The following is an 11,962-nucleotide window of genomic DNA, read 5'->3' on the forward strand; positions in this document are numbered from 1 at the left end:
CTGTTTATCATCCGTTGACTGTCTATAGACCATCTGTTTATCACCTACATATCTATTTTTCAGTGATGTGCTTATCATATGAAAGGTTAAAAATTCAATATTTTATTGCCCCAGAAGTTAATTAATCAATACCTGTAGCTTTCAGTCATTTCTGCTCTAGTTTTTCCAAATCTGTTGCAGGGTTAGCTGTTATGTTCCCTTGATCTGTCTGCAAGATTTCATGCCAATATCACACTGATTTTAATTATTGGCTCTTAGAATAGAAAAAGTCCTCTTGTTTCAGTATTTCGTCTTTTTTCTTTCATTATTTTAATAGTTCCCTGCTGCTTTTTTTTTTAGATGTAATTTTGAATGATTTTTTGTTACAAAATAGATTCCATTGGGATTTCATTTAGGGATTGCATTTAGAAGATACAAATTGATTTGGGAAGAATTGGTATCATTGCAATACTTAATCTTCCCTACAGTATAATCTAAACTTTATGGCAGCAAAAAAATATAAGAAAGTTTTCTTCTCATACAATTTTTTAAAAAATAGTTGTATCTTATCTAAAACATTCTAGGACTGCTTGTCTACTGCATAGATGGATGAGTGACTCTTTATCTTCGCTTTCGTCTCATGGCCTGCTGGTTCATGATAGAACTCCTTCTGAGAACTTCATTGGCATGTGCTGAAGCCAGCAGCGAGCCCAGGTTAGAAGCTCAAAAGATAACTAACTTTCATCAAAAGAAGGAGTGGACACTTGTAAATGCATAGATGATGATCTGCCTTCCAAATGTGGTAATTAGTAGTCGTGCCTTTGCAGACTGATTCATCTCCCTCTCCTTACTTCGTCAAGGACATGGGACCCAATGTATGTAAAAGTTGAATTAAGTTGCTGAAAGGAGACTTGATTCTGAGGATTCCTGGATGGGCTTTCCAAAGTGGAAGGGAGTGGATATTAAAAGCTTAGAGTCTAGTTTTGTAGCAAAGTATCTTGCAGAAACTTTCTAGATGTGTCATTGTAAATTTATCTTCCTTGTGCCATAACAGATTTGAAGCTGGAGTGATAATTCAGTTTTATAAAGTGCCTGCCATGCAATAATGAGGTCCTAACTTCAGATCCCTACCATCTATGTAAAAGCCAAATACGGTGATGGTGAAATATGTCTTTAACTTTAGCATTTGATGGAGGCCCAGGGTAGACACCGACACTTCCTGGCTGGCTGGTAGCTGAAATGCTAAGCTCATTGTTCAATGAGAGAGCTTGTTTAAAAAAAAAACAATGAAGAGCAAATGCCTGACAGTGATGTCGAGCTTCCCTGCACACATGTACTTTCACCTCCTCCCCCAGAAAACACATATGTGAATAATCACAAGATAAAAACATACAAAAGAAGATAAAATCAGTGATACGCTTGTTGACAAGACTTCTAAAAGCACATACTTCTCATTGGACATTTTCACCTCATTATGAATGCTTTTTTTTCTGTATATGGACAAAAATAGATTTAGTTGAAGGACAGAGACAGCTGAGAAGATACAAGACCAACCATCGGTGTAGTGCAAGGCTGGTGGTTGAAGACGATAAGAGGCCTGTGTTTCAGTTCTGACCTCCCACAGCTTCCACAGTTGTTGGAGAGGTCTGGGACAGAACCAGCTCCTGGTGGCAGCCTTTGACAGCTATAGAAAATGCATCATTTTACAAGTACAAGTTTGAGTCATAGACACTCAACAGATCTGTGTTAGAAGATCCGGGAGAAGTTACCTGCAGACATGCTACCTGCTTGTAACTTTTGATTCCTGCACTCTTTGCAACCTTTTCCAAATGTTTCTTATAAGTGTCATGTAAATTTATGCTAAAATTAATATGGATCTGTTTTCCCTCCAGTGGTTCACACTTAGAACATTTACCTAACTGTTACATTTGTTTGAAATATTTATGCATGTAGTACTTATGACAAAAAATGGACACTGTAGCTTTGTAGAGCATCCCATAATCCACATCTTGTAAAGTGAAAAGTGTGTTTATAGAATCTTCCAGGTTTAGGTTATTGTGACCAGAGATGACGGGGTGAGGAAGAGCAGTGAGATAGTACAGTCTGCTAGCTATGTTTTCTTTCAGTGCCTGGAAAAGTTAAGAAATGCAAATTCAAGCCACCTTGGAGTCTGAGTCATCATAATTGGTAGGAACAGATCAGTGCAATGGGGCAGGGGGGCAGCTGCTCCATAGAGGATGGTAATACAGCCCAAGGAGAGGTTCTGGAGAACAGCACTCAATGACTATTTTCTAGCCAAACTGCTTAGCATTCCAAAAAGTTTCCCTTGGTCTCTTTAGATGTGGTGTTCTATTGCCTCTTTGTAACTTCCCTCAGTGAATTCTGGTTTTAGATCTATTTTTCATGACAGGGTTTCTTTTCTTTTCTCTCCTATCTCTTATATTTCAGAAAATGCTGTGAAAAAGCTATTCTAGACATTTAAATTTTTCATCTTATTTATTCTTTCATTTATTCATTTATTAATGGTTTGGCCTTTGTGGGGGGCTATGGTATACTGCTTTTACATGTAGCTTGAAATTAGATTTTTTTTCCAGAAAGTTTTCTGCATGCCAGTTATGGATGAGAGCAATCTGTCATCTTCACATTAGAAAGACTGATCTTGTCTCCAGCTGCTGATTCCTGAGGATGTATATATTTCAGAATTATAGCAATATGCATTGCATAGCTAATGTCAGCAGGCTTCTACTCTTAATATATTTTTAAATTATAAATATTATTATCAGGAGATGAGTCTGTCACAAAAACAGGAGAGCAGTCATAGAACTGCCATGCAGAGATAAAGGATGATAAAATGCATTTTAAAAGCTCACGTGCACAGTGGGAATGCCTTGGTCATCAATCGTGTAGGGCTCCATCTTGTATTTCTCTTTTCCGTTTTATAACTAAGTGAGTAAATACACGACACGTTTATCCTCCATTTTTGCCTTCCCCTATCAATGTTTGTCAGGTCTCAGATTTGGGTAACTAGCTAAAAAGAAGCATTGTAACTCACCTGGATATTCAGGAGAGGCAGAAGCTCAGTGGGTGCTGCATAATAGTGTGCATTATTAAAGCACATCCATTTTGAAAAAAAAATCCATGCCAGAAATTACTCCAAAGGACTCTGTCACATTTTATCACAAGGAAGCTTGTGTTTCAAATGTCAAAATAAAATAGTTCACGCAGCTGAGAGTAAAGTGTCAAAAATGCAGGCAAATGAAATGGTTTTACTTGCAATAGAATCTGTGCGCCACTCAGCATTTTCTTCTTCTTCTTCTTCTTCTTCTTCTTCTTCTTCTTCTTCTTCTTCTTCTTCTTCTTCTTCTTCTTCTTCTGCAGTATTTAGATTGTGAAATAAGTGATTATGAAATCATAAAGACATCAAGTTACAAACTACAAGTCTCATCCATCCATTCCTTCGTGTTTCTTGTAGCTATTTGCCAGCATAAACGGTAGACGTCCATCCTCAAACACAGATGTGTGCTGCAGCCCCCAGTTAGCTACACTGAACACTTACAGCACATTTCAGAACGGTTATCCATGCCCCTTCACATCTCCACAACAATTTTAATCCAGGATTACTATTTAAATGAACATATATTTATTTTTTATTATCAATTCACAAACAACTAGAATGTTCTCAAGAGTCATTCTCCAACAACATCTGTCTAATGATGAATATCTATGGAAATAAATGGATAGGATGAGTCAACCAAAAAGTCTGGTGTCTTAAGATGTACAGTGGCCATATGAAAATATGTCTATCCATTGTATGCTTTTCTAGATTAGATGGATTGTTCACAAGTCATTTTCTTCTTCCTATTCATTCACAGTTAAATACCTTCTTTCTGTTCTATATTTAACTGATGTATTTCTCTGGCACGCACCACAAAGGTGAAAGCACATGATTTATCAGCTTGTAATAAAATCTATTTGAATACTACAGCTCAATAATTTTTAAATTAGTACCTCATCTTTTTATTTCCTGTATTTCTATGCATGTTTAGAAGACAATTGTGAAAGTCGGGTATTTTGTTTCAGTTGTGAAATTTTAAAACTGAATTGAATATCATTGAACATTTATGCAGAATTCCCAACAGTCAACAATTAAAGCCTTAAGTTGAAGAGATACAATAATTTACTTTTTGCCCTATCAACCCTATGTATTTCTATATTTTCCCCTTTTTTCCTTTTCAACTTCCTTATAGAGATGGCTTCAAATGTTGCAAACAAGCCACTGGGCAAAATGTCCTTTTTTCTACAACAGACGGAATTCTGCCTAAAAATGGGCAAGCTTGGATGCAAGCAGAGTCATGACCAAACTCTGCCAAGACAGGGTAATCAAGCCCTTAATAATTCCTGCGTTATAAATATGTACATCAGATATACTGGGCCACAGGGCTGAAGATGATGCTCCAATGTTATAGAGAGTTTTGGGTGACTGTTCAGGCAGCAAACTGTCTGTCCTTTCTTTCACTTTGGAAGGTGCTAACCTGCACTTCCTGTTTACTCAGGTAATTAAGTTTTATTCTTTCTCAAGCCTCTGATGGGGTTGAAGACCAGATAGTTTAGTTTTACAACTAAGCTTAGTTGTTTGGGGTTTAATATGTTTTTAGGTCTAGATAGATGTTTTAAATTGATAGAGATGAGATATGATAGATAGTGATTTACGTTCAGAATTTTAGACTCACCAAGATAGGACAGATATTTTCTTCAAGGTTGTCAAATACAAATAGCCAAAACACTGTGAATGTAACATTAATAAAATTTCTAATTGTTTCATGGTTTTTGCTGTAGGTAGTTTATTTTATATATGTGTAATTATATATATACAAGAAATTCCAGCTTTACCAGCTAATGGGTACTATGTTGTGTGTTTGTTCTCTTCGTGTAAGCCTAGAACTGCACTTGATCCATTGAAAAAAACTTGGCCTTGATTGCGTGTCTGAAACTATCCCCCAGTACCACAGATTTTCAATCTTACTTTCTGATTCTCCCACTAAGTCAAGGAAATACAATGTATGATTAGCAGATTAGGATGGCATAAATTCATCTTTTCCTTAAGTTTAAAATACTTTGTATTGACTATCATTTAAAGTAGCAAAAACATTACGGATGAGCTTTGGTGGGTTACAAGTTGGTTGACCTCGGTGGACAATGTCCATTTATACTCCATGTCAGAGTTAATACTATATAGTCAAATAGACTTTTACTGCCTCGACACCACTCTTTTTGTGTCATGACCACTTTGGGAATACAGAAGAGTGGAACAACTTAAGCATTTGGCTACTGATATGTTTGTTTTACTGTTTCTGAGCTTGAACAAAGTTAAAGATTTTCTAGTCTATTAACCCCATGGTTCTATCATTGAGAATTCTTTCCCTGATGGGATTCTTGAATGAAGTATCTCCTATTGTACAATTAGAAACTATAATATGTGCTAAGATTATCCCCTAAAGACAAATATAAATCTCTATATAACTTATTAAAAGTTTTATTGAAGCTTAAGAGATGTCTCAGTTGGTTAAAAGTTTTCTGCATATAAGACTGAGAACCTGAGTCTGAGTCTTTAACACCTATGTAAATGAGCACTGGCACAGAGGACCCTTGTGATTCTAGAAGAGGGATCCCTGAGCAATATGTTTTGCTGGATTGGCCAAATCTATGAGTTCTGTGTCCAGTAAATGACCCTGTCTCAATATAAAAATGTAGGAGCAAATTGAAGAAGACATGTGTAAACTTCCTGCTTCCTCACATAGCTCTCTCTCTCTCTCTCTCTCTCTCTCTCTCTCTCTCTCTCTCTCTCACACACACACACACACACACACACACAGAGAGAGAGAGAGAGAGAGAGAGAGAGAGAGAGAGAGAGAGATACAGCCATACACATATACACCTACACATATATAGCAGAACAATCTGAATGTGCATATCCATGCATGCACAGCACTCATATGACACACACTACACATGCTTTGTAGGTAGAGTTTGGCCTGCAATGCTTTCTTATAAATCCTGGTACTCTGAACATTGATGGAGGTAGACTAGTTAGATCCAACATTAAAATTCTAGGATGCCTAAAACTTCTCCGACTTTGCTTCTAGATGACCACTTTTAACAATGTCTGGCAAGCCAAAGCAAAATGACAAATAAAACTAAAACTCTATTACTAAAAAGGTAAAACTAGGATAGGAAAAAAGAAAGTAGGCAGTCACTAAATATAATTTATTTCTTTAATTAAATGCTGTACTTGTAAATTGGGAATATTGTTACATCTTTGTTTAATATTTTTCTTGCTTTCTAGAATAGTATCCAAATTACAAAGACTCAATTTCACAGTCTGTAAAGAGACTAAGGAAATACAATTCTGTTATTAAATGTGTGAGAATTGTTTATGTTGATGTAATGTTAAACTAAGAGAATGATACAACATTTAAAAGACAGTTGTAATTGTTCTTTGTATTCATTCTGAGCTTCAAAAATGTTTATTATACATAATTTTGGATAAAAAAATGATGAAGAAAATAAAATTATTGGTATTCAGCAGTGTGGAGATGATATGTGTGCTTTCCCTAACCATTTTACTCATAACCATGTAAACACAATTAGCCTTAGGAAGTTGGTTTATGCCAGACAACTATCTGATATGAGTCTCTGCACTCCTCAGTTCTCTATCCTGGGTAGAGCAGGCTCTTAGGAGACAGAAGACATGACCTACTCTTTCTTGCTCCTTTGCTATATTATAGGGTATCTCTGGCTCCTGGTGGCCATTTCCTGGAACTGAAAGTTACACTGACTATTCCACTACTCTACTTTGTCAGTTCCTCAAGATTAATTATGTGAGATAGCATGGATTTATTTTAATATGCATGAATATTATATCTACATTTTTAATATTTGCTTAACATTCATATTGAAAATATATCATCATTTGAATTAATGAGTATTACTGGAGATTTAAATAGTTTTAAATGCATGGTATAACAAATAATTCAGCTACAGATAATGTCAAAAATCACTAATTAGTATGATTAGTAAGTGCACCAGTAATATCTTTCTAATAATATATCCTCAAACTTTTAGCTTATTAAAATGATCTTTGTGTGTGACTTGGTGTTACTTTATCTTGTATTGATGTTACTTGTGGTAGACTAACTGTCCGTGAAAATAGCCTAGTCTTAGAGTATTAACACTGCAAAATTTCCTGTCTTGCTCACATAGTCTCCTGGACTTGCTTCTGGTCAGTGGTTCTCCTATGTGGCTTTGATGTAAAAAACAAAAAATAAAAGACAAAGAAAACAACAAAAAAACAAACAATTTAGGCTCCTTCACAGGGTTCCCACTGTCACAGAGCCTACGGAAACACCTTAATATGATACAGGCTAATTCATGTGTGCACCTAAAACGAGGGACTCCACTTCCACCCACACTATAATCTTAACTGAAGTTATCTAGATCCATGAATTCTTGTGACATCATCTGTCTTCAGATGGGCGTTGATGTCCATGTACGTGCTTGTGTGTGTGGTGGGAGTGGCCATGGGGAAAAGCTAAGTCCTTGTCTGTGCTCAGGAGGAATAGGAAGCTTTGGTGAGCACATGGAACGATTCTTCTCCCAGGATCATTTTTCCTAACTGTACTGAGATGCTTATGGATGTCCAGACAGTGTTAATTCATTCCTGCTGACCGGGAATAATTATTCAGACCATTTTTCCCAACCTTGAGTTTTGGTTTACATGATAAATCATATGGTCTCTGTGACTATGACTCAGTACCACCCTAAAGTGTACTAGGTTTCCTCTTGCCCCATTCAGGTGCCCTCCCACTTCCTACACCCACTTTGATATCCACATTGATACCACTTTGGCCAGGTGATTTTATCTAACAGAAGGCAAAACAATCCTCAGAACACACACACACACAAAAACACTGCTAACTACCCCTTTCTTGAGACCAGGAACTGAAAGAAGATAGGTTATTGTTCAATATGAAAGGGACATTTTATAATCAATAGCACTCAAAACACTGGGTTAGGCTACTTTATAAAACAGTAATGCTCTCATCCCTGTTTATATGCAGGTGGGATAGGAAAGTTGAAACATGTATGTTTCATGTCTCTCAATCCTATAATTCTATGAGTTCTAAATGTCTTATTCCACACTTGGAATGAGGCCAACTTGGGTCTGCTGGGACCCACTCATTACTGGAAAATGCACTTATTAGTGACAGCCCTTCTGTGACTGGTTCTTCACTTCAGAAGGAGGGCTCAACCACAGCTTTCTAAAATAGCTTAATGCTGGGGATATTTTCCGTGTTTCAAAAAGTGGAATTTCCTCTCTTTGCCCTGGGGAATTGCTGCTGAAGAATTTAATACTTTGTCTTTTCAACTGAACTGATAAAAGCATGGCTCTTCTTAGGGACATTCTACTCAAGTGCATCGTATACTCTACAATTCTGGTCATGTTTCCCTGAAGTGAAGGGAAGGAACTCTGATTAGTTGCACTCTGAAGATGTCGTGACTGATTCTCCCTCTGTTCTCTCTCCTCTTTCCAACCCCATGGGTTTACCTGGCCCATCATACCCTGTAGAATAGTAAGAAGGAGTGAGATGTGCAGAGGGTTGAGGAGAGAAAGAGGGAAAGAGGCAATCTTCAAAGGAAAGTGATGCAATTTTGTATTCAAATTGTGCATTGATAGACTTGTTTAATGATGGAACAGTTAAAATATGATAGTGAATATATATACTGAGTGATATATTAGAGGAAAATAGTATAATTTCCCCTCAAAAAGCCCTATTATCAGCGACAATGGGAAAGTAAGTAGTTCTTGCACTTGGGTTGCCATCATGACTGCTCAGAAGAGGGAATTACTGAGTTATTTAAATAACATATTTGTAACTTTGAAACTGAGTAGGTTAATACATTTAATGATTTTCTCTTTTAGTTTTCTTTCACTTCCATTTCTTTTTATCCAGAATTGTACACCAAACCAAATCCCACAGACCTCAGCTTCCTGTGTAGCTCCTAATTAAGCCATGGGATATGGGCTCCAGTTCCAAGGACTCCACCAGCTGTAGCCATCCTTCCACCTTTCCCCCCCACCCAGCACCCCCACCCCCACTTTCTGTCATTTCTTCTCTCTACTACTCTCTTCCATCTTCAACTGCTCATCACCCTGAAATCTTTGTTAGTGTTGTTTCTACTGAGCAAGTTGTTGCTGCTGTTGCCATGGTTCTTCTAGTGGTACTTTGTCTTCTCCCACAAGTAATAAACACTTTGAATACAATGGACCTGTATATAGTTTTCTTCATACTCTTTGAGTTTCGTGTTTGTTGAATTTGGAGGATTTATGGTTTTCATTCAATGAATTTCTCCTTTATATCCTAAGAGGAATTATTTATTTACTTTTATCAGTGTGTATTTTTCCTGCACGTGCATGACCACCATGTGTATGCAGTGCTCAAGGAAGCCAGAAGAGGGTGGTAGATGTCCTGAAACGGGAGTTTCCCAGTTTCTCTCTTAAAGCTGAAAGTATTCTTGACCCCTTTGTCATCTCCCCAGCTTCTCCTAGTTTCCTTTAAAGAATTCAATTAAAAATAAATAGAACCTCTTGAAATTATTGAACATCTTCTTCTCTTCTGCTTCATTCTGAAGAGTTGCTATTGCTATGACTTCAAAACCACTAATATATTTTCCTAGGTCTGGAGCTGGAATTACAGATGGTTGTAAACCATCCAACATGGATGCTGGGAACCAAACTTGGGTCCTCTAGAAGAGCAATATATGCTCTTCACCACCGAACCATCTCTCCCACCCTGAAAGCAGAATTTCTTGTCTTGACCTTTCTATTCTCTCCCACGTAACCACTCAACAACTGAACTTGAATGTCTCACGGACATTCCAAATGCATCATGCACACAAGTGAATTCTACACTCCTCGCAAATACTGCTTTTAATCTCTCCTCTGTACTTCAGTTATTCAAGCTAAAAATTTAGGGTCATTCTCTGTCATTTCTCTCCCACCTCACAGACTATGCATCACCAGACACTCTTAACTCCACCTCCAATATACCCCAAAGTCACAGAGACTGCTTTATTGCAGGGTGAAAGCATGTTACAGCAACAGCCCGGAGTGAACCTGGGAGGAATGAAAGAAGGCAGGCACAATGTGATAAATTAGGAGAGAATTTAAGGAGATTAATTTAAAAGTCAAGTAAGGAAACAAAAATAGAAGCAGTTCATAATCCAAGGCTAGTAATGGCGGGAAGTTATTTCTATCCTAAAACATGACAGGGCAAAGGGAGGAAGAACAAAAGTGCAGGGAAGTGAGCGGCTAGCTGTGGCCTTTGGGAGAGAGACGCAGCCAGATATTCGACAATATGGCCGCTGGGAAGCTAGAGAATTAAAAGCACTGACCTCACCTCTCAATTTGATTCCGTGTTGATAGCTCTATGATCTGAGCCCCGCTAAAAGCTAAGGCTGAAGAGCCTCTCCTGTACAGAGCAGAAGAGACTGTTTCTAGCTAGGCATTAAATTCTGGTGCAGGGTGAGTCTGCAAGAGCAAAAGGTATGATACCGAGCCCAGCCCCGCCCCACCGCGGACTCTTGGTGGTCTCCGCATTCTACTCAAGCGCTCTGCAGACTGTTCCCAGTATCCAGACGAACTCATTGAAAAGATAAATCTATTTATGTCATCCCAGGGCTTAAAATGCTGAAATGGCATTTCCTGACACTTTGAATAAATAAAATGTAAAATCGTTACTGAGATCTAAAGTTTTTCCATGAGCTCATCCTTGGCGACTTTTCCAGAGCAATCTCTAATCACTCTCTGCATCCCTCGTTCTGTGGCGCCTGGGATGGCCCTTGCTGCTCTTGCCGAGCTCTCCAAATTCCCTTCCAATTTGCACTTGCTCCCTCTGCTGAAAGGTCTTCCATGGTCCCTCAGTTGAGCCAGTGGGAGCCCAGACCTGGAGGGGACAGCTGTTCCTCTGGCCAGGCACGCTGAACCCGCCCTCACCAGCAATACTGTCCATCATTGGTACCTCAAAGGCCTTCATAGTGCCCGATGTGCTTGTGACCGATTTGGCTTTACTTCAAATAGACACAAGTTACAATCATTTCGGAAGAGGTCAGTTGAGAAGATGCTCCACTAGATTGGCCTGTGGGCAAGCCAGTGGGGCATTTTCTTGATTAATAGTTAATGGGGGGCAGGCCCAGTGCCCTGTAGGCAATGTCACTCCTAGGCGGGTCGTCCTGGTTTGCATAAGAAAGCAAGCTGAAGAGAGTTGGTTCAGTGTTTAAGAGCACTTGTTCGCATGGAGGGCCTGGGTTCGATTCCCAGCTCTCACATGGAGGCTTGCCACTTCCTCAGGCACCAAGTAGTGTGTGGACATATTTGCAGGCAAAGCACTCGTGAATTAAATAAATCTAAAAAAAATAATTTTTAAGAAAGGAAAAAGAGAAAGAAAGAAAGAACAAAAACTGAGCAAGCCTTGAGGAGCAAGGCAGCAAGCAGCAAGCAGCACTAAGCTGTGGATTCTGCCTTAACTCTTGCCTCCAGGTTCCAGCCTTTAGCTCTTGCCCTGGCTTTCCTCAGTGATGGAGTGGACCTGGGAGTTGTAAATTATATAATAAACCCTTTCCTCCCCAAGTTGCTTTTAGAAATGGTATTTTATCACAATAATAAAAACCTAAAATGCCTACAAGTTGTAGTTTTATTATTCTGTCTCTTTACTCTCCCCTATTTTATAATCCATCATAGTGGTTACTACCTCTTTCTTATTACTTCCTTTCCTCTGATAGACTATAAACTCCTAGAAGGCAAGTGATTTGCTTTTAAGAGCTTCTGTGTCCTTGGAAGTAGAACGGATATCATCATATTACCTAAACAAGTGTAAACTGAACACATGGAGGTGTGTGCCTGGTGATGCTCTTCTATTTCCCTAAT

This window comes from Acomys minous (genome assembly GCF_964271855.1).
Source record: "Acomys minous genome assembly, chromosome: 14".
Taxonomy (NCBI): domain Eukaryota; kingdom Metazoa; phylum Chordata; class Mammalia; order Rodentia; family Muridae; genus Acomys; species Acomys minous.